The following is a 20,982-nucleotide window of genomic DNA, read 5'->3' on the forward strand; positions in this document are numbered from 1 at the left end:
AGTGGTGAGTTTTGATTGGTTTTTAATTTAAACTACACCTATTCAATGAATTTTGCGTGCATGCACTGCAGGCACTCTGCCTGTTGTCAGCATTCACATCTGTAAATGTGAATGTCCAAGGCATAGTTCAGTTGTGTTAATTCTTATTTCACTTCATGGGAAAAAGAAACAGAACAAGGAGTTAAGTGCCTTTTTTTTTTTTTTTTTTTTTTTTTTTTTTTTTAATTCTGTGTCAATAATCCAACTAGCTTAAATGTATATTTATTCTATGTTGGAAATGCAAACTATTCAGAATGCTATGAGAGCTATGAAAAACACAGGGCTTGGAAAACTGGCAGTTTTTGTGGTTTTGGGGTTTTGAGTAGAGTTTCACAACCAATCAGCCCAGAATAATGTCCAGAATTTCTGCTTGTTAGTCTATTTATTTATTTGCTTTGGCATTGTGAGGCAAGGCAAGACACATTTGGAGGAAGGTCAGTGAAAATACTCTGGCTCTGCCCAGGGGGCTGGTGCTGGGAAGTGCTGAGGTGCTGCTGCAGCTGAGGAGGAGCTCAGCACCCTGGAGTCAGTGCTCAGGAGCACAACCTGCCTGCCAGGGCACTCCCAGCCTTCCCAAGGAATTTGCACAGAAAGCAGAATCTCTGCTGGGTCCATTTCACGTTGGTGGCCGCTGGGTTTTGTGTGTCTCCTTTCTGCTGGTGGCCCTGGTCTCACCTCCATCAGTGCAGAGCTGCCCTTTTCTTGCTGCTGTGTGTGTTCCTGCAGCCTTCCCTTGGATCTCCCAGCCTGTCCTGCCCAAGCATGAGCTGTTTCCCTGGGCAGAGGCTCTGCAGGCAGTGGATGCAGTCTGTGCTTCTGCCCCTGCTCCCCAGAATGTGCCACATGTCACACAGTGTTTAGCTTGTGGCTTCGTGTCCTTGGGACATCAGGATGAGTGAAGTTCAGGAGAGGAGAGCTCCCAGGGGGAATGTGTTTGCTCAGTGGTTTGTTCAACCCATTTTGGGGGTTTCCAGTGGGAGAGGCTCCCCCTGCTCAGCTGTCACTGGGTGTGCTGCCCAAGGGGGTGAAGGATGGCTCCAAAAGGACTTGGGTGTTTCCTAGGGAGCACAGGCAGTCCTGGGGCTCACACTTGGCTGTCCCACTGCTTGTCACCCTGTCTTCCTTCAGGGGTGCCTGCACAGGCTGTGCTCCTCTGGGCAGGAGCTGTGTGAGCAAGGTCCATACCAGGGCTGCTTTTGTTTGTGTCACAGATGGGGCAAACACTCACCAGCAGGAGGCCTCTGGAGAGGGATACCCAGCTCAGGGAAGCCAAGGCTGCTTCCCCATCCTGCAGCAGCCCCCCTGCACCCACACACCCAGGGAACATCGTGAAGTTTTTCATGGGAGGAGTGATAACACCACTGGAATGGAGTTCTGTATGAGGCTGTGGGGTGGGAATGGACACAGCAGCATGACCCCTCTTGCATGGTGCAAGAAAGAGAGCATTTATTGAGGAAAACCATGGCTTTAAATAAAAGAGTTGGTGCAAAACAACATAGAAAAGATTCATTGGTCAGAGAAACAACACCCCTTGTCCCAGGCTTTCTCACGGATCCAACAGGTGTCTATCTTTTGTTATAATTCTTATGTTTACATTAGAGAAAGGTTTCTAACTTGGGAAAAAGCCCTAGCTGAGCCTGAGAAAGTTAGACTGGGACAATCCTCAGGATTTTTCCCTGGGCCTGTAACAGCCACAGAATGGTCTGGCCAGGGAGGTGCTGGAGTCACCATCCCTGGATGTGTCTAAAACAGTGCCAGGTGCCAGGGTCTGGTTGAGGTGCTGGGGCTGGCTTGGACTGGATGGCCTTGAAGGTCTCTTCCAACCCAGTGACTCTGTGAATCACACCCCAAGGAAGGTTTGGGGTTTTGTTGTGGCAGCCACCAGCCTTGCAGGGGACAGAGGGTCAGAGGGCACATTCTGTGCTGCAGCAGCTCCATGGCACTGTCACTGTGAGCTGCAAACTTTCTCAGCTCCACCCTGTGCTGGTGAAACACGGCAGCACAAGGAACATCTGCTCTCTTACCCTTTGCTGGAAATGGGAAACATCACACTGCATTTTTGTTATTAGCCTTATTTGGATGCCAGTGGTTTTGTTTCTAAACACATCAAGGCAGCTGAATAACCTAATTGAGTACTACAGAAAAAAAAATAATGGTTTCATGCAAATGTGGCTGCCAGCATAATTATTAGGACAATGCTGAACTTCTATTCCTGAGATGGGTTCCAGTTTTTTGGTTTTTATATTGCTCCCTTGCTGCTGAATTTCATTATAAACATCTCCACAAAAAACTGATCTATAGTTAGGCAGTAAACAAGTTAAATCCTTAATTTTTGACATTAAAAGCCAAACAAACCTAATTATTACAAATGTGAATTTGAGCCCTTATTTATACACAAAATAATTACCCAGTTTTCACTAGGAATAACTACCACAGGTAAAACTCTGCCTTATATGGCTTAAAACCAGCCCCAAGATTTTTAGTACAATTTCATTAAAGACAACAGATTTTTGCAGCTCCTATGGAAGATGACAGCATGTATAAATAGAATCAATTTAACAATTCCCAGATTTAATTATGATGGATTCATTGTTATTGCATGATCAACCACAGCACACAATGGCAATTAAGCAGAGCACATATACACAACTCTCTAGTCCACCCATTATATAGAATCACTCCATTATTAAGCCTGAGGGCAAGCCAGAGGACAAGATTACAGTAAGAATATAAAAAGTGGCAGAATCTGCTCCAGGGACTTTGCTGGTGTCTTTCTGTGCTGTAAGGTGCACACATCCTTCATGGCATGCACACCTTTGATGGGCCTTCATGGAAATACTGCACTTTAATCACATCTCCTTCACCAGCTTCCTAGAGCACTCCAGGAACTGCTGTCCAGGTGTGGGGTGCTCTGTTTTTGGTGGATTTACCTAGGTTTGGAGAGGTCTTTGGTGAAACCTGAATATCAGGCTTCTGCTGTAAATGGTGGGGAGGCTTTTTACCCTGATGATTTAATTAGGTTTTATTTTCTTTTAGACCCACAGCAGAATTCAAGGCTGGTTTGGGTCACCTGTGAAGTATGTTTGGTACAATTTCTAGAAAAGGTGTGCTCATTGTCACAGAACCATTGCTCCCAGTGTCACATTGGTAACAGTTCCTCTTTAAGAAAGGCAGACTCTAAAACCAGCAATCCTGGCCAGCTCAGGATTGTGTTGTATCAGCAGAACTTCTGTGGGAAGCTTGCACAGCACGTGCCTGCCCTGTCTGGCTCAGTCCATCGTCTTCACAAATAATAACATTTACTCCAAATTTAAAGAGGTGCAAAGTTCAGCAAGCCAGATTTATTCTGGGGGTGTCTTTACTGAAGCCAGTGAAGCTTGTAAACTTGGCCTGATATTTGGTGTTGGAGGAGTGAATATAAGAACAATTCTTCAAGTGTTTGTTTGCTTTTTTACAATCAAAGAACAAAGCAATTTGCAGCAAAGTATTGCATGCAACTGCTCTCAAAGTGTAAGCCATAAAGGATGCTGGACTTGGATTTTGGTTTAATTAATACTAGAAGTTTCCATTGGATTTTGCTCATTTCTGACTCCCCCAATACCTCTCTGAGAAACAGACTCCCTGGATACTCTAACTAGTCTGGTCATTGGAAGTTGGAAATTTGTGTTTATGGTACCCCATAACAGTGGGGACATGCACTCATTTGCTTCATAAACCTCACATTTCCCTAAAGCTTTATCCACTGGTGTTGTTGCACATAGTGGAACAGTGTAATTATCAGCTAATCAATTCAGCTCATGCTGGACCCCAATGCACACTTGTCTATGCTTCTATCAACTAAAAAATTGGCAAAACTGCCTGTGAATTTTTATATGAGTTGATATAGGCCAGTTGCATATGCTACAGCCAAACACTGAGAATGAAGAACAAGCATCAGCCTGACAAGGGAGGATTGTTGTGGCAGAATTTGTCCAGTGCTTTGCTTGGCCTATTTTATTCTATTTTAACAGACCTGCATTAGTGAGTTTACAGTGGTTTGTAGTTTGAGCACAGTGTGTGCTATGCTGTATTTGTGATTAGTAAACAGTTCTGAATGCACTTTTTGCAGAGATGAAGTAGATCTTCCATGCAGTTCAGCATGATATGTTTCCCATCTTCACCTTTGGAGCTCTGATGCTGACAACACAGAGCCAAGTCCTCTTGGAGCTAGAATCTGTGGCCACCTCTTTTATTAATCAAAGAGGGAAAATTCAATGCAAGCAGGGCACTCCAGTGTCCTGAGATGCCTAATTGCTGAATAATCCCATTTTTAAAATCTTTCCAAGGAGATTTCTGTCCTGGGGAATGTATCTGAGACCCTTCCTCTCCTCTGGCCAAGCCTTGGAGCTCACCTGGGCTGTGACTTGTGCTTCCAGGCCAGTGTCACCACTTGCTGTATGTGACCCTTGACTTCCCAGGCCAAGCAGGAGTGATGGGAGTCCCATGGAATGTGCTGGTGCCACTTGCTCCCTTCCCCCTTGCAGGGTGTCCCAGGGAGGGTGGCTGGCTCTGCCAGCACAAGTTGTTCCATGGCAGAGGTGGGAGAGAACAGGAAACAAGTGGTGACTAACAGCCCACATTCTTTGCTTTTGAGGCAGCAGAGCCACACACAGCCCCTCACTCAGGGCAAGCTGCTCAGGCACAGGCTAGTCCTGGGTAAATTCACTGCATCTGGCGCTGCTCACTTCCTTTCAGTTTATATCTAGTCTCTCTGGGTTTCCTGTTAGCACCTAGAGCCATTCAGGACAGCCCAGGGACTTGCTGTTTGCTGTGCAGACACCAGTAGGAGCTGGTGGTGACAGCACTGTGATCCAGCTAATGTGTTTTGGTGCATCCTGGATCTTTCCATGTTCCTGCTCTTGCAGTAGGTGAAGTCAAAGGATGAGGATCTGGGGCACGGAGGGACCTCAGTGAAGTCTGTTAAATGGATCCTGTGTTTCTGCTGGAAAAGACTAAGGGAAACAAGCAGCAAAGACCAGAAAATTGTGTGTAAAATGTGGATTCTCATGTGTCTCTCTTTGACTGTTTTTTATTTGTACTGCCATAACCACCCACTTGAATATTTCCCGCATTTCCCAGGTCTGTGAACTTCTGTTTTTATAGGGTGAGCTTGTTTGCCAGGCAGGTTTTTCCTCAAATTCTCCTGGTGCCAGTAATTAAGGGATTATTGTAATTACATCACTGGTGCAGATATTGAGTATTAGTGCTCGGGCTGAATGTGCCCACTTTGATTTCTCTGCAGTGACGCTGGGCTGGCTGTGCCTGAGCTCTGCTCTAAATGAGCACAGTGTCACTAATGACAGCGCTTTTACAATGGGCACTTTTGTGCTTAAGGAGCTTTTTATACCTTAATCCAACCTGATGCAAGCTGTGGATGCAAATCCATTACAGGTACAATTTACTTCATGGCATTAACAAAACTTAAAAACTGATTGGGACTGCTCTGTGAAGTGTTTAATGAGCTGTGTGTCAGGTCCTTGGAGCTGCTGAACTCCTCTGGCTGCAAGTCAGTGTCTAATGCTTTCATTTCCCTCTCCTGTGCCTGGCACCAGCCTTAATGCTTTGCTCCTTCCAGGTATGAGAGTTCTTCTCGTTTACACTGGCCTTCAGGGATCAAAAGGAATTTAAAAATATTGTGGATCCCCTTCCTCCACCTCTCTGCAGCAGGGATGCTGCTGGCAGCCACTGTGCCACGGGCCAGGTGCAAGGGAAGCCACAGGCAAAGCACACCCATCTGGATGCACAAAGCCAGCCCAGGTGACACAGCACACAGCAAATGTGTCCTGCAAGTCCTGAGCAGAGCCCCCACCTCACAGCTCTGCTGGAACTTCTGCTCTGTGGCTCAGCACATCCAGCACTCCTGCCCTCCCAGCCTGCTCTGTGTCTGCTGAGCCTCACCACATCTGGCCCTTTCATGTTTGGCCTCAAATGGCCTTTCTCCTAAAGGCAACTTTTCCATTGACACAGGCTCCTGAGCTGATGATAAAATTATGTTTCCCTGTAAGCTGTGCATGTGAAGCTGTCTCTTGTTTCATGTCTTATTTCATCTGCAATTAAACTGGTGATGAAACCATTCAGATCCTGAATACCCTTGCACTGTGGTCAATACAAAATTCTAACACTTATAAGAATGGAGTCTGATTCTCAAGTTCCCTAAGTTCCCTGGCAGATCATTATTTGTTTATTCCATGCTTTGCTCTGCTCCCTTTCTAAACCAGCTGGAAAGCATTTGTGCTGCACCCATGCTCTAAGTGCCTGCTCCTCATCCACAAATGACCAGCCCACAGTGTGACAATACCCAGAGAGAAATAACCTCCACCATTTCTACAGCCTGTAATTTTTGTTTGTCCTGCTGCCATAGAGGTTGTATATGATGTATGCCATCCTTGCTTGCTTCCTGTTCCTGGCCAGCTGTGGATTGATGATAGCATCTTCAAGTTGTTGGACTTCCTCTTCTTGTCTTTAATCTTTTGGTTTCAAAATGGCCCCACATTTACAGTTACCAACCACAGCAGGCAGATAGCAGCAGCTGGTAGCCAAGCAGACAACACTGAGCACATTTTACAAACAACAAGAGGCCTGGTCTTTAGGTTATGTAAGAGGTTCTAGTGCTAAGATTTAGTGAAACAGAGTAATTTCTGAAATGTTTGGCAGTTAATATATTAAATGTGCCAATTCTTGACATTTTTGAATTAATGTTGGTTCAGTTTGACTCACCTGTAATTGCAGAAACAGTGATAGCCAATAACACACTTATGCTGCATTAGTATATAAATTCAAAATGTAGCAACAAAGGGAATTTTATGTTCCATGAATTTACTTGACTTGCAGCAGGCTCCTTGTATCACACCATGCATTCCTCCCCTGTCACTACAGACTGCTGTTCAGGAAAGCAACACTTTTTCTGTAGTTAACACCTATGCTCACAGCCAGGATAAAGCAAACCTGATGTAACCATCCAGTTCTTCAGAAGCAAAGCCACAGGTTATTTTGCTTCTTCTTCCTTTCCTTCTTCATTAAAATCTAGTTTCACAGGGCACAGAGCCTGACTGAGCCGAAGAGCAGATGTTCTGAAAAAAGTCCTGGCTATAAGCTGCTTTTTGTCTTTTGCTGGTTGGTTTTGTTTAAAGATTGAGAGGGAAATGTACCTTATTGTACATTATTCCAAGATGTATGAAAAGTGAAAACAAGTCAGGAAATGCAGATTTTCTTCAGTCAAATGCTATAGACCTCCCTCCCAGCTGGGTGTGCAGCCAATGTTCAGCTCACACAACTGAAGCATCCACACGTGCCAGGATTAGGAAGATGAGACAAATTCATTAGTTTGCTGCTAGTATACACTAGTCATTTCTAACTGCTTTCTAAATTTATTTTTGTGCTACAATCATGCAATTCTGCTAATGAAGTTATAATTCAGTGCTGTTAGCATCAGAGTCTAAACCTGGGCTGGCAATAGCAAGTCTTGTTTCTGAGGTTTCTTCACCCACGACCTATTGGTGTCCCTTCAAGACCCTGCAAGTTCTTGCTCTCTTCATCCCACTCACAATCCCAGATGTCAACATTTCTACATTCAGTGGTTTATTGTAAAAGTTTTATCTAAGGCTATTATTATCCACTGAGTGTTTGATTGTGAGGGAAGCTGTGTTTATCATTCAGGAATCACAGCCACAAGCAGGAGATCTATATTCAGTCCCTGATATTTTACCTCAGCCCTGCAGAGTTTCAGGTCCTTGGGCAAAAGCCATGATCAGTGTCATGGACTGGTAGAGGAAGATAGAGGGTTTATGTCCTCTAATCTGTTATCTCCTGTCATCTCTTGCTTCATTTATAAAATGGGGACTGTGCCATAAATGTTCCTTTATCAGCTTGTTTTAGGGTTCTTTGAGTAGCTTTGGTCCCAACCATCTTCTGTTGAAACCCACGTACGTTCTGGGCTTGACCCAAAATCAAGGACATCACAACAAATCAGGTCAAGCTCTCTCAGGCTCTGGAGAGAGGCTGGGAAAGTTGTGCTGAGCAAGTCTGAGGGGCCAAAATCTCCTCAGATTGCTCCAGAACTAACTGGCTCCATAGCTGGTCATCCAGCCCCAGTGTGTTTGTGCCATAGCCAGGACCCCAGGCTGACATGAGATTGATCCTGTCCTCCTCTCACCTCTCCCCTGTTTCTGGCTCCAATCAGTGTGGTATTGTGATCACAGCCACTGTCTCACCTGTCTGTCCTTTGGTAGTAAACACCATGCATGTTACACAGCCATTTTATCTCCTGGTTTACAGAACTCCCTGGCTGCCCAGGAAGCACCTCAGCTGCTCTGAGCACAGCTGGGTTATGTTTTCCAAAGGGTGGCTTCCACCCCCAGCCTCAGGACAGGGAGACACCAACCACAGGAGAAGGAGACAGTGGACAAAGAGCTGAGCCCTGTCTCATTGGGCTGACACATGCACTCCCTCTGCCCCACCTGATCTCTGTGACCTGCTGATGCAGAAATCAAACAGTCATTGGCAACAGCCCATGCTGGCCTGAAAACCACAGATTAGCTTCTGAGAAAACCTGATGTAACTTTTCATTCTCATTCCCAAGTCAAGAGGGAAGACACCCCTCACACACCTCCTCCCTCCCCTCGGTTAGAGATTTCAATTTCCACTTGGTAGCTGATGGTGCTGCTGGATGTGATTCACATGCTTGAGTGGATGTGTTTAATGTGAGCCAGGGAAGAGCTGTTCTCCTCCCCAGGGTGCTTCATCCTTATTTTCCCACTGAGATTGTGCATATGTACAGCACTGACTTTTCAGAGAAGCTGAACCAATGGGAGCTGTAAAACTGCAACTTATGTTCCAGCCCATATGTACTTTGGCTTTGTGGTAGAGAAAGAAAAAATATCCCTTCTATGATGTAAGCAATATATTCTCAAGTGCTGGTTATGTTTGTGTTATGTTATGTTATGTTATGTTATGTTATGTTGTGTTGTGTTGTGTTGTGTTGTGTTGTGTTGTGTTGTGTTGTGTTGTGTTGTGTTATGTTATGTTATGTTATGTTATGTTATGTTATATGTTCTCAAAAGCTGAATACTGATTTTTGCCAAGCTGGTTTAAGTTCAGCCTTTCTCTGCTGGCTTTGGGGAAGGCAGTCTGGATTTTTGTCCCATTGATTTAGTCTCAAAGAAATTGTGTCTTCACATTTCCAAAGTAATTACATTTAACCTCATCAATATGAACAAAGTATGCAAGCAATATAGAAACACTAAGAAATGGGGGAAGTCTACCTTGAAAATGCAGCAAGACCTGCCCTTATCAGCCCAGGACATATGAATTAGTTTCTTTTCCAACTCATTTAACCTTGGCCAGTGACTTTTTGCCTCAGTTTGCTTCCCTTCCAAAAATGTATCCAGTTCCTCTCTTGATGCATGACTAAGGCTCTCTTCTATTGCTGACTCTGTCAGCTGGGCAATATCCCAGCCCCTTCTCATTGTGTAATGCTGCCTCAGTTTAAATATATTATTCCCCTTTTGCTTTCAAATGGGTTATCTCAGAAACAGCACTGGCACCATGATGTCCCTTTTGCTTTCTGCTTTCTGAGTGCCTTTCCTAGCCAAGCTCCAACTACTAATTCAGATCACTATCCCATGTGCAGCTGCTGCTGTGGTCCAGGAGACTCCCAGATGAGAGGGAAGGAGAGACCCAGTTGCTCTTCACCATGAACAGCTCAGAGCTCAGTTCAGCCCTGAGAGAGGCTGCAGAGATGCCTCCAGCTCAGGTTTGTGGCTGTGAGGCACCCATGGGCTCCTGCAGCTGACACACCTGCTGGGCTTGACACTTGGAACCAACATCTGCCACTGCTGTTCTGTGTTTTTGTGCTGTGGTGGCAGCTGGAACTCAGAAGTGTCTGAAGGACTTTTGATGGAATGAGCAAAAGTGTCTGTGACCAAAGGGGCTCCTGAGACAGGCTGTGGGTGTTGGTCCTGTAATGACAGCTAGTCTGGTCTATGTTTCAGTATAAAGCTCTTTAAAGGTAAATTGCAATTAAACCAGACAGATTGTTGAAAATGGAATCCATGGGCTGTGTATAGTGATGGTGCCTCCACAAGGAGATAACCTCAGGTGTGCTGTGAGCAGGACACAGTGACTCTGCAGTCTGCATGTGCAGGAGGGGCTGTGGTTAGCTAGAAAACCGCTCGGAAGATCACGCGGTGTACGAGGAGTTAGGGCCCCTCCCTCTCCACAGCGTTAGCCGATCACAGTCGGCATGGTAAGGTGACGTAAGCACCTGTCGGGTACTTAAGCCGGTGCCCGTCAATCAATAAACGCACTTTGCCATCCACCATATTGGTGTAGTGTGCAATTTGTCGTGGCCAGTTTGTAGTTTCGCCGCGGTCTCCCTCCGGACCAGGTCGTCCTTGCTTTGCGTCACCAACGCGAAGCAACATAGTGGTGCCGAAACCCGGGACACCACACGGGCGCCGAACCCCGTCCGCTCCCCGGCACACGGGTTCGAGCGGCGGGCGACGGGATTCGCGCTGGAGGAGGCGAGACGGTCGGAGCAGCAGGTCTGACTCCGGCGGGGAGGACGCTCCCGTACCGCCAGCATGGATTCGCTGTGCAAGGTAATTCTTGAGGTTTATAGACACTGGGGGATCGAGTGCAAGCAAAAAGATTTTGAATGCGCAATCATGCAGTTATTGAAGTTAAAAGCGATTGATCGTCCCGTCGACATCCTGCACCCAGGCTGTTGGGACGAGTGTACTAAGGCACTTGCAAACGATGTTATTACTTCAGGCTCCAGCAAGTGTCTCAAGAGTTGGGGGAGGGTCACCCAGGCGCTCGAAAAGGCTCTTATAGAGCAAGAAACGTGGAAGGCAGCCCGTAGTTGTTTGAAAACTATACCCAAATTGGGTGTGGGAGCTGCTACACAGACCGCGTTCGGGGATTGCGTCGTAGACCCGTGTCCGTCGGTCGAAACTAACCTCCGCCCGCGACCCCAGTCCCCTAATCTAACCACCGAACACGAAGCACAGCCAGATAGTGACGGAGCCTGTGGGTTTCAGGGCAACTTTGATTGCGCGAAACCTAATAAAGTCTGGGAACGGCCGCCACCCTATGCACCACAAAATGGCGCCGGCCCAGAGGGAGAGGGGCGGGACGCACAGCGCTTTCCCGCCACGGACACGCGCGGTTGCGAGCACGGGGAGGAGACCGCGGTTGGCAAGGGGGAGGAACCACCAATGTCCGATCAGGGAGCGCGCCCCAAAACACGCCCACACACGGCGATAGGCTCCCCTGAGGGGAGGCGGAGAAGGGAAAGGGAGGAACCCACCCGCGAGGCTGTTAGGGGGCGGAGCCCAGTTAAAAGGTGCCACTGCCCAGAAAAACGCTGTCAGTCGACTTCCTCCGGGTCGGACAGTGAACATGGGTGGATCCGGCGGCTGCCGTGGGATGAGTGGTGGGGGAAACAAAAGAGCAAAAAGCGGTATCCATCCTTTGAATCCGGTTCCGATTCTGACAGCAGCGGCACGTCGGCTGCACCCACCAAAATTACTAACCCGCTTGTCCCACGCACAAATAAAAAGGGCCTTGTCGCCCAATTTAGCTACTCAAAAATAAGCAGTCCAGAGCAATGTAAATGGGACACCCTCCGTAAGGGAATTACCCTGGAAATGGTCTCTGGTCAAGGCATCTGTATAGGCAGCCAACAACTCATAAACCAAAACAGACACCTTTGTAACACATTAGTCACCCTCAACAAGCAGTACCAATGGGCCATTCCTGCAGTTCCAGGCACGTGGGCTTGTCACGCCACAGGTATCACCCCGTGTGTCTCCATTAAGCACTTTGATGAAATTAACGACTTTTGTATCCAAGTTGTTGTCGTTCCCAGGATTTTATATCATCCTGATGATGAGGTGCTTCTTCACTTCGATGACAGACCCTATCGGCAGAGACGGGAACTGGTAACTGCAGTTAGCCTCGCAGTGCTCCTAAGCTTGGGAGCAACGGGTACAGCTACCGGAGTGTCCGCATTGGTATCGCAAAAACAAAACCTGTTACAGCTACAAAAGACTATAGATGAGGACTTACTTGAGATCCAAAAGAACATTTTAAGGTTGGAAGAATCCCTCTTTTCCCTATCCGAAATGGTCCTGCAAAATAGGCGGGGTTTAGACCTTCTCCTAATGCAGCAAGGAGGCTTGTGCGTTGCCCTTAATGAGGAATGTTGCAGTTACGTAAACCACTCCGGGATTATCAGAAAGTCCATGGCAGAGCTGAAAAGCAGGCTCCAGCGACGCAGCCAGGAGCTTCAGCAACAGAGTTGGTTCAATTCTTTCCTCACCCAGCACCCCTGGATCACTGCCCTTATTTCCACCATTATGGGACCTGTTGTAGTTGTTGTGTTCACACTTCTGTTCGGTCCCTGTTTGCTCAGTAAGATAGCCCAGTTTGTTAAAAGCCGTCTTAGTAAAATAGATGTTTTGCTGTTAGAACAAAGACAGTTATCCTAAGCAAGTTCAGTCACTCCTTCAGTTTACTAGTTCACAAGTTATAAAAACAAGTTGTGGTTGCACCTAAATGTTTGAAATAGTTCAGGCCTTGTTACTAACACGTTCTACAAGTTAATACTAACACAAGTTTAATACAGTTGTAAAGTTTAATTGTTCATGGAGAGGGGGGAAATGTGGTTAGCTAGAAAACCGCTCGGAAGATCACGCGGTGTACGAGGAGTTAGGGCCCCTCCCTCTCCACAGCGTTAGCCGATCACAGTCGGCATGGTAAGGTGACGTAAGCACCTGTCGGGTACTTAAGCCGGTGCCCGTCAATCAATAAACGCACTTTGCCATCCACCATATTGGTGTAGTGTGCAATTTGTCGTGGCCAGTTTGTAGTTTCGCCGCGGTCTCCCTCCGGACCAGGTCGTCCTTGCTTTGCGTCACCAACGCGAAGCAACAAGGGGCAGAGCAATTCATTCCTTCTGCTGTTTATTCTGTTTATTTCTGTGTGAGAAAACATTATGATTAGTGTTAATCTGTTTTAAATGGAGCCCAGTGGACCTCAGGGGATCAGGGCACAAGTTCCAGCACAGTGGGCTGCACAAATTAGACAGAATTATGTAGCCTGCAATTATGCAGATGTGTAGTGCTCCATAATTTCTGTTCTGGAATAATGTGTATAAATCTCTAGGTTTCCTGCAAAAATGTCATCTTTGCTATCACTGCCAGCTTCCCAGGCTGTTTGTCATCTGCTCAAACCTTGTTGGGTCTTTGGGGTGCTGTGCAGAAATATCTGTCTGTGAAATGTGTGTCGTGAATTACAGTCCTGACAACTATCAGAGGGTGCATGCTGAGGTGTAGCATTAATATTCACTTGGGAACTGATGTCCTGGCTATTAGCCAGGGCAAAACCTTGTTGGGTTACATGTGGAGGAAAAAAGTCTTGCCCCTAAAAACTCAGTCTCTATAGAGCAAGCATTAAAAATATTTAATATCTTAAATACAGTTAGAAGAATAGGTAATATAAAAGTGTGGGTGCAGGTAATGCTGTAATAACTTATTTTCCCTAAACTGAAGGAAATATTTCCAAACAAAGGCTAATTTATACATTTACTTTAAATGGGGTTTAAGTGTCCATTCTTAACCCAGCATTTTTACACTGAAAACCTTAGCTATAAAAGAATTTTATTTTGCTTATACACTGGTAAAGATGTTAAGTAAGAATTCTTAAACCATTTTCCTGCTCTGTAGAGTAATGGCAATGTAGAGACACCGTATTTAAAAATCTTCTTTGCTCTTCCTGGCAAGATTTTTAATTCCAGTGAAGAATGACAACATCTCCTTCTGCTTGGTTAGTGTCATGCATGCATGTGCCTGCTGTTAGTTGCAGGACAAATCTTCACACCAGACACAAATAAGCAACAACAGGCAAAGCCAAAATCAGACTGTTTATGTTGAAAATAGCTTTCCTCTGTGCTCTGTGTGCTATTTCTAGGGCAGATGCTAATTCCAGTTCTGGACCAGCTGGTCATCTGCTCAGATGGCCTGAGATGTCATGGTTAAAATGTGTACAGATGCTGCCAGTGCTGTTGCAGAGGTGAACAGCAGCTGGCTGGCAGAGGTTTGGCACTCCAGAAGTCCTGCAATGAGTCCTGTGCCAAGTCTTGGCCATGAGCATCCAAGAGTTGAGCTACACATCTTTGTACATCCTCTCTGGGTTTTGTGTGTGCAGCAAGACGAAGCTTGCCTCACCATCTGCTTCTCTAGATGGAGATCTCTGCTGCCAGGGCAGCACTCAGGGGCTCACAAGGACATTTTCTGGCTGATGGGCATCCAGACACCTTGATGTCAGCACAGGGAGAAGTGGAGAGCTCTGCCCAAGAGCACCATCTCCATAAGCAATGGAATTCAGCCTTCAAGATTAGAGGCCAGGCAAGAAATTAACTCTGTATGATGAATATCTGTGAAACATCTGGATGGGGAAAAAACTGCCAAGGGCCCAAAAGCCTAAATCCTTCACTCTGGTTACTGATGAGAAAAGAGTAACAAAAATCATATGACTTTCCCTGACTTACTTCCCCTCCACAAGAAAGGAGTGAAACCTTTCTTTGACTGACCAGATTAGCTCATCTTTCAAGAGAAAGAAAGGAAAGAAAGAAAGAAAGAAAGAAAGAAAGAAAGAAAGAAAGAAAGAAAGAAAGAAAGAAAGAAAGAAATTTCCAAGCTTGTAGCCCTACTGAGGGTTTTTTACTCTGCACAGAGGAGCAGTGGGCTCTGCAGGCAGCACAGAGAGCAGAGGCTTGACTCATCACCATGGGTGCAAGAGCAGTTCCTGGAACCCACTGCACCCATGGCAGCATCTTTCTGGGAGAGGTGATTCATCACTGAGGAAGTGCAGGATGGGGTATGGACACCACCTTCCCAAAAGGGACAGCTGTGGTCTCTTGCACGCCCCTCCCCTGCCTGCAGCAGCACTGAAAATGACTTGTCTCCTCTGGGAATGAGCCCCATGTGCAGATCTCAGGGACTTGTCTCCTCTGAATTGCTAAAGCTGAGCCACTACAGGTGATGTCCCCCCCAAATGGGGTCTTTGTCAAAAAGGGCTTGCAGACAGTCCAATGGTTTTCTCAGGAGCCATAAAGATTGCACAGGGATTTCTGGAAATACCTAAGGCTTCTGTCTTTTTCACTCTGCAGAAATCTGATGTATGTTTCATCCACCTAGTGCAGGAGTGTCACACACTCTGTGGTCCAGCCTTGATTACACAAGGTGACAGCACCAAAAAATGGGTCCACTTCTAATCAACAGTTCTGCTACAAATAAACCAAATATTTCAGGGGAGATTCTGATAATCCACTGAGATTTGAGGGGGACCACAGGTGGACCTCAAAAAGGGGCACAAATCCTAGACAAAGAACTGCAAAAGTGAAGGATTGGAAAGAAACTGTGTGGGTGAGGAAATATGGGACAATATGTGTTCCATGGAACCAAAACATTTTGAGGATTTGTAGCAACTTTCAAGTGATGGACAGACCCTGTGGGTGACTTTGAGCTTTAGGCATCTTCTTCATGAGTTGTGGTGAAGCTAGAAGGATGGAGGAGAAAGGAGGAGCATGTGTGACTAAAACTCTGTGAAAACACAGATGAGTAATATAGAGGGGCACACATCCAGCATGCAGACAATGAAGAGCATCTGAAGGGCAAATAAATAAGAGATCAGAAACAGTAAGTCTTGAGAAAGCACAAGGATGTGAGGGATGCAACCCAGGGCTCTAAGTACATCAAAACATCCTTGGCTCCAAAATTTTCTAATCTGGAGATGGTGGCTGGGAGAGCACCCAGGGGAAATGTTGTATGTGCTTACCCTGTGTTCATACTTTTCCCCAGGCATTTTGCTTTTGCCCACTGTTGGAGACAGGAGCTGGATGGACCTTTGGCCTGGCTCAGTGTGGCTGCTCCTCTGTTCTTGTGCTCTCCTATTGTGAAAGAGCTGGAGTCCTTGTGGCGAGCCCTGCGTTCTTCAGCACAAGCTGCAGGACAAGCCATGCTTATCATGGTGCCACTGCTGACTCAGACACAGGGGGTCTTGCTGACATCCCACACTGCTGTGCACACAGCATGCTGAACACTTCATGCTGTGAAGGAAAGGCTCTGCAGTGCCCAGAACCAGCCAGGCTCCTCACCAAGCTGTCTCCTCTGTAGGTACAGCAGATTGCTGTCTCCTGCAGCCAGGCTCTCCAGCCTCAGCCTGTGGCAGGGTGGCAGCAGCAGCTTTCTGTCCAACAGAACATGTTTTGGCTTAAAATCCAGGGTGCTGTGCTGCTGGGAGTGCCTGGAGAGCCCCTCAGGGCACTGTCCTCGCCTCTGTGCCACTGCAGCCTCTGCTCTTCGGGCTCCTGCCCCAGTGTGCTTGTTCTGGGGCAGCTTTTGCTCTCTGGGGGGATGAGGTGTTGGGCTCCTGCCCCAGTTTGTTCTGGGGCTGCTTTTGCTCTCTGGGGGATGAGGTGTTGGGCTCCTGCCCCAGTTTGTTCTGGGGCAGCTTTTGCTCTCTGGGGGATGAGGTGTTTGGGTCCTGACCCAATGTGCTTGTTCTGGGGCTGCTCTTGCTCTCTGGGGGATGAGGTGTTGGGGTCCTGCCCCAATGTGCTTGTTCTGGGGCTGCTTTTGCTCTCTGGGGGATGAGGTGTTGGGGTCCTGCCCCAGTGTGCTTGTTCTGGGGCAGCTTTTGCTCTCTGGGGGATGAGGAGTTGGCAGCTCTTCCCATTTCTCTCCTTACTTCCATCTCAGCAGCTGTGACAGAACCTTCTGAGCCTTCTTCTGGGTGTTTTGGATTCCTTGCTCCTCCCCCTTCCCTGGCTCAGTAATCCCAGCTCTCCTGTGGCTGTAATTATCCCAGTGAGTATCCCAACCTGTCTTGCCTATCAGGGCTGGCATTACCAGGCAGGGTCTCCACGTTCCAAGAACACTGTGGCACTTTTAAAAAATAAATATCTCCCAAGGACATGAATCTCCTGAGAGCTGCACTCACCTTTTTGCTTTTTCCTTTCTCCTTTTCCTCATTTGCTCATTCCCATGGTAAGGATGGCAATATAATTTTTTGCACAATATTTTTTTCCACAATATTTTATAATTTATCATATTTATCAGGTAGGAAGAGGGGAGGAATTTGTAGGTAACAAGAAGGGGAATTTGCTTCTAGAGTGATTGAGAGGAGGGTCAGAGTTCCAGAGCAATGTTTATACACATGTACAGTAATTTCTTGCTCAGTGTGTGCATATGTGTGCACATGAACTACATATGTTAACAATACATTTTGTCTAAGGTCAATGTTGCTCTCTGCAGAGCCCAGACCCCACTTAGGGGAGAAACAAGGCTTGCCAATAAATGGATTCGATTTAAGAGAAACTAGGTGGAAATAATGATGAGGAAATGAGAAAAATAAGCTTTTGATGAAATAATTAATGACTAGTTGTGACACAATCTCACAGCAGCAATCCAAGGCTCAGGGAGATCAGAGGAGACAATTTACTGCCAGACAATGCTTACTATGCAAAGCCAAGCAGCCTCCTGTTTGCAATTTAAAATCATACCCCTATACATGAACTGCAGTTGGTGGTGGCTTGTTTGTTTTAAACTCTCTCCTAACAAAGTACCAGCACTCCCTTCACGTTGATCTGAGAGGGGAGCACGGGCTCCAAGCAGTTCTGCAAGATGGGTCCAGCTCTAAGGCAGCCACAGCCAGGAGATGAGTGCTTCAACATGTGTGAGTTATTTTACTGCCATCACACTGAGCAGAGCTCTGCTGCTCACAGCTCTGCTCCAAAAGACTGAAGCTGGTTATTCTTAGCTGGGGGTGTCTGGGCTGGGAAGGTCTTCTGGAGAGCCTGCAAAAGGTGCAGAGGAAAAGCAAACCCTTTGTCAGCAGGCTGTCACCAGCGGGGGGCTGGCAATATTTTCACGAGCCCACAAGTGGACAAAGAAGAAAGCAGCTGGCAGGAGATGTTTTTGCAGAAGGCTCTTCCCTGGGAGATGGGCACACAGTGCATTTCCCAGCACAAGACATTGCCTGTCACCCCAGGACAGCCAGTGCCACCACTCAGCTGCTGGGCAAAGCTTGGGGAGGTGCAGAGCTGGGCTGGCTCCTCTCACTGGAGCTCTGCACATCTGCCATGCCCAGCACACCCCTGGGGAAGGCAGGCTAGGAGACAGTCCACTCCTAATCACTTCCAGAGGTCCTGTTTCCAACTTGGTCAAGGCACTGCTGAGTCATTTTCATGCAGAATGAGTTATGGCTGTGTTTAAAACCTCTTTATTACCCTTCAGTAGTCCAGAGCTCCATCTTGCATTTTTAATGTTGCTCTTCTAAAGGGCAGATTTATATGTAAAACACTTTGCACTTTGGTTTCCTCCTAAATAATAACTAATGTTGTTCTTATGAGTGCTTTATGACATTAACTAACTAGCCCTGACAACACCCTGGTTTTACATATGCACAGCAGAAAGCTTGGATGAGCTTCTTAAGTCTGGTGTTTTCAATTCTCATGATTTTATTGTGAGTCTAGGGTGGGCTTTTTCTTCAAGTCTCAGCTTCTGGAAGCACACAATCACATGACTTTCTCACTTTTCTTTTTTTTTTACAATAAATTTCTGATTTTTCCAGTTGCAGGGGAATGCCTGGGAACATGATCCTGATGCATTACAAGGCTCAGAAACCAGATGCCAAATGAGTACCCAAACCATGGTGCCATTTTTGGGTATCCAAAGCTTTAAGGTAATCTAAGGATGCTCTGAGTCTTCACCCACGTTTTCTGAGTGTGGAAGGGCTCAGCAGAAAGCAAAGCTTCACATTTCATGAAGGCAAATAAAGCCTTCAGGGGTGCCAATATTCTCCATCTCCCCTCTCTTGCTTGCTTGTTTCTGATTTTCTTCCTGCCTGTGCTTTGCCTTCCACATTGTGAGTACCCACATTCCTCACAGTGTAAAAAAAAACCCAAAAAAACCACAAATAAATCTTTGCTTGAACAAGTAGTTTTAAATCAAAATTTTACATACAAGTAATGTCAAGGCTTTAAACTCTCCCATCTGTTGTTACATGCTTGTAGAGTGCACTTTGCTGGGGGATACAGCTCATGGCTCTCAGGACTACTGTAACACAACAGCCACCACAGCTACAGATGCTTCTACTACCAATAAAACAGAATTGTTAAGTAGATTTTGTGATTGTGTTTGTCTGCTTAAAAAGTTGCAAGAAAGCCTGCAGTGAGCTTTTATTCTGCAAACCAGCTTTTTCTACATTGTAAAAGGAGCAGGGCAACAAAAAATGAGTGACATCCTGATTTTATGTCATAGCTTTTGTGGGGGTTTTTACTTCATTATTGGTTTTATACTCAGACATTTAATTTTTCCCATTATTTCCTACTGACACAATTGCAGATTAGAGACCATAGGTAGCTGAACTGGCTTTGGGGCAGTGATTTAGATTTCTCTCATGCTTTTTAGCCCTGTGTAATGCTTACTGCTCTGCATGGGAATCCAATGCTATTTTAATTACTCCATGCGTGTATTTCTTCTTTAGTTATTAGAAAATCTCTGTTAGACTTGGAGGCCAGAGCTTTCCCAAAGAAAATATTTCCTAGCCTGGAAATCTTAAGGATACAAGATTTCTTGATATTTATTATAAACTGTCATTTCTTCATTTTCTCCCATGGTTTCCACACAAATATTTCTGTGACTCTCTGAACAAATCCCTTGTTTCTCCAAGTTGGACAGTTGCCTCCCTCTCACTTCTGCTCAGCTGAAGAATTATTTTTTTTTCTCCTTTAAGCATTTTAATCATGCTTGCTGTTCTTTAAACCATTGTGCCTGTTTGCCCACATGTTTACATGCTGAGTAGAAAAAACATTTCCCAGGAAGAATCAAAGGAAGCAGTGGTTGCCATCCTGTGGTGCCCAGTTACTGCCAGCACACCTTTGCATGTCAGACTGCCAGCAGAACCACAAAGGAGCTCCCTGTGCCAGCCACCAAATCCACTGAGAGAGCTGATGGGAGAGTCAATTGCCTGCTTCAAGTACTGACCACAAGCTTATTTAGACAGGTTTTGTCTAGGAATCTAAGAATTCCTGTATTGCAATCATCCTAGGACCTTCCAATTCTCTGCATAAGTAGAGTTGCTTTAATTTTGAAAACATCCTCTGCTTTTGTTCCAGTTTGGAGTGTTCAAAGCCAGACAACCCTAATTTATGTTTACTCTTGTTAAAGTCAGTCTATTCTACAGGCACAGCAGAACCAAGCCAAGACAGAGTGCCATTCACTTAAGAGTTGGGCTTGATGATTTTTGTGGGTCCCTTCCTACTCAGAATATTTTGTATATTGAAATTCTACACTGAGGAAAGTGACCAAGACTCCAGTTGGTGAATTTGCTAGTATCAAAGAAGTGAACCACTATCCAGCACAAGATAACCACAAATAGGTCCTTCCCAGCAAGGACCTGGACCCTTTCCTCCCCCTTCCAGGAGGGAAGTGCTGCTGTTGAGATGAGCTGCATGGTGCTGGTGTCACCTGGGGCTCCTGCCAGCTCTGCATCCAAGTAGGAAGCACCTTGCTGAACTGAGGGATGGAAAAGAGGCACAGACAGGACTGATTCAGCTGGCTGCTCTGCTCTGGCCATTCCTTGATGGATTTACCAGGTGCTTTTGGTTTGCTTTCCCCTCTCCTGTCCTTTAACACACACCTTACCACACGGCAACTCGGGATAGTGGATTGAAAGGTTTGTGGTGCTGATTCTGCAACAACCTCACTGAGTACCAAAAGTGCTTCCAATTTCCTGCATCAAGCTGAGCTAGTTTGTTAAAGGAATCCTCAGACAGCCCCTCATTCATACCTGGGCCTGGTTAGATCCACTGTCTTTAATTAATTCCCTGCTATTCCC

At 46.2% G+C, this 20,982-nt stretch overlaps 1 long non-coding RNA gene across 1 annotated transcript; it reads left to right on the top strand.

The window, feature by feature from the left end:
* The first annotated feature begins 8,751 nt into the window (after positions 1-8,751).
* On the top strand, positions 8,752-19,266 carry LOC130258022 (uncharacterized). The gene is made up of 3 exons (XR_008841426.1): positions 8,752-8,968; positions 9,707-9,829; positions 18,715-19,266. It is a non-coding gene; the product is annotated as an uncharacterized LOC130258022 (long non-coding RNA).
* The last annotated feature ends 1,716 nt before the right edge of the window (positions 19,267-20,982 follow it).

Source organism: Oenanthe melanoleuca, chromosome 11, assembly GCF_029582105.1.
Source record: "Oenanthe melanoleuca isolate GR-GAL-2019-014 chromosome 11, OMel1.0, whole genome shotgun sequence".
Taxonomy (NCBI): domain Eukaryota; kingdom Metazoa; phylum Chordata; class Aves; order Passeriformes; family Muscicapidae; genus Oenanthe; species Oenanthe melanoleuca.